Source organism: Euleptes europaea, chromosome 5, assembly GCF_029931775.1.
Source record: "Euleptes europaea isolate rEulEur1 chromosome 5, rEulEur1.hap1, whole genome shotgun sequence".
Lineage (NCBI taxonomy): Eukaryota > Metazoa > Chordata > Lepidosauria > Squamata > Sphaerodactylidae > Euleptes > Euleptes europaea.
Window position 1 is genome coordinate 6,492,373 of NC_079316.1, and position 2,469 is coordinate 6,494,841.

At 46.0% G+C, this 2,469-nt stretch overlaps 1 non-coding gene across 1 annotated transcript; it reads left to right on the top strand.

Moving 5' to 3' along the window:
* The first annotated feature begins 2,023 nt into the window (after positions 1–2,023).
* TRNAA-GGC (transfer RNA alanine (anticodon GGC)) lies at positions 2,024–2,095 on the top strand. Its single transcript has one exon. It is a non-coding gene; the product is annotated as a tRNA-Ala (tRNA).
* The last annotated feature ends 374 nt before the right edge of the window (positions 2,096–2,469 follow it).

Sequence of the window (2,469 nt, forward strand, 5' to 3'; positions counted from 1 at the left end):
CCGGTTGTCCAGATCAGAGTCCACCGCTCCAAACCATCGCTCTTATCCACTACACCACGCTGGCTCGTGACTCAGAGCAGCATTAAGCCTGCTTTGCCTGCTGCCATTCTGAGCAGTGACAGTAGAGAATTTTTTTAAGTGGCATAGGGTAGCTCTAGGAATATGCCAGAAACTCTATGTTTTTAACCATAGAGTTCCTGGCAATTCTTGGAGTGACGTGATGTCACTTCTGCGTTTCCCCCGGAAGTGACGTTTACACCATTGCTGATGGCGCTCCCCCCTGCCCCCTCCAGACTCCCGCTGGTTGCAAACCCTATCCCACATATAAAAGGTAAAGGTCCTCTGTGCAAGCACCAGGTCATTCCTGACCCATGGGGTGACATCACATCCTGACGTTTACTAGGCAGACTTTGTTTTACGGGGTGGTTTGCCAGTGCCTTCCCCCAGTCATCTTCCCTTTACCCCCAGCAAGCTGGGTCCTCATTTTCCCGACCTCAGAAGGATGGAAGGCTGAGTCAACCTTGAGCCGGCTACCCGAAACCAACTTCCGTCGGGATCATCCCACATATACTCAGGTAATATTATGACAGGACTCCTTTACATCAGCCACACTGTCCTTGTACTGATAACCTCTTGCTTATCCTCCAATTTAATATATACCATCATGTGTCAGCAGTGCCTACAATAGACAAACAGGACAGTCCTACGCAAAAGAATAAACTCAAGCAACGCTGGCATTAAAAAGCACAATGTTCAGCAACCGGTGGGGGAATATTTTAATCACATGGGACAGACTGTAGCTGATTTTAAAGGTTATTATCTTCTCTCAAAAGAATTTTGCAGGTAGGATCCAGCTGAAAGAGCGCTCCATTGGAATTCATTTACAAATTCCGAGACAATATGTTCCCCCAGGGCTTAATTTACTTAATTTAAATTCCACCTTTCTCCCAAAATGGGTCTCTAAGCGGCTGTAGGTGTGCTGATTTCTCCTTTGAGTTGATCTTGTTTTACACTAGCCTCTCTTTGTAACATCCCCTTCCCCAGCTGGGTATTTTACTATGACAGTAGCTCAGTGGTAGAGAAGAGCATCTGCTTGGTATGCAGAACGTCCCAAGTTCAAGCCCTGGCATCTCCCGTTCAAAGAGCCAGGGCGGTAGGTGATGTGAAAGACCTCCGCCTGAGACCCTGGAGAGCCACTGCCACACTGAGTAGAGTGGTATTGAACTCATTTGTTACACGGGACAAACATGACATAAATGTCACTTGGTTGGGCTGGGCCATGTGCACTATAAAATTTAATGCCAGGTAATGGAGAGACAAACTTTATAGAATACACAGGCAAAGCCAATTAGTGTTATTATTATTTTTACTTAAAATACAAACATGCTTAAAACAATAACACTGTGACAGTGTCTTCTTTTATTTAACAGTCTTTGATAATTGACACCTTGGGACAGGGTGGTGGCTGCCTCGACTGGCTTGCGGGCCGGATAAGAACTCTCAAGGGGCCGGATCCGGCCCATGGGCCGTACGTTTGACACCTATGGTAGACAATACTGACCCTCAATGGAACAAGGATCTAATTCACTATCAGGCAGATTAATATGTTTAATGTACACTTCTGTGTATCTTGGGAGGGGAGCTCTGATAAAAGTTGCTAACTCTGGGTTAAGAAATTAGTTTCAAAGGGAGATTACAATGTGAGATTGCTGACCTTTAATTAATTCACACATTTAGAGCAATGGAACCCACCAGGGCTGAATAAGGACATAGGAATCTTATTTTACTACAGATGGTAGCTGGGTGACCTTGGGCTAGTCACAGCTCTCTTCGAGCTCTCTCAGTCTCACCTACCTCACAAGGTATCTGTTGTGGGGAAGGGAATTGTAAGGTGGTTTGATTCCCCTTAAAAGGTAGTGAAAATCGACATATAAAAACCAACCCCCCTTCTTCTTGATAAGACTTTTCAGATGATAGTGGGGATTACCAGAGAAGCAGAGCTTGAAGAACTGTGTGAGATGGAGGGGATGTGGCTCAGTGGTAGAGCATCTGCTTGGCATGCAGAAGGTCCCAGGTTCAATCCCTGGCATCTCCAGTTAAAGGGACTAGGTTGTTAGGTGATGTGAAAGACCCTTGCCTGAGACCCTGGAGAGCCACTGCCGGTCTGAGTAGACAAAGGGTCTGATTCAGTATAAGGCAGCTTCATGTGTCACCCTTCTCTGGTATGTATGTATTATTATTTACTTCATTTATACCCTGCCTTTGTCCCCAAGGGGTACCCAAAGCATCTTACATCATTCTCCTCTCTTCCATTTTATCCTCACAGCAACCCTGCAAGGTAGGTTAGGCCGAGAGTATGCAACTAGCCCAAGGTCACCCAGCGAGCTTCCGTGGCATGAGCTGGGATTCGAACCAGAGTGTTTCAGTACAAAGTTGATGCTCTTAACCACTATACCACACTGGCTCAAT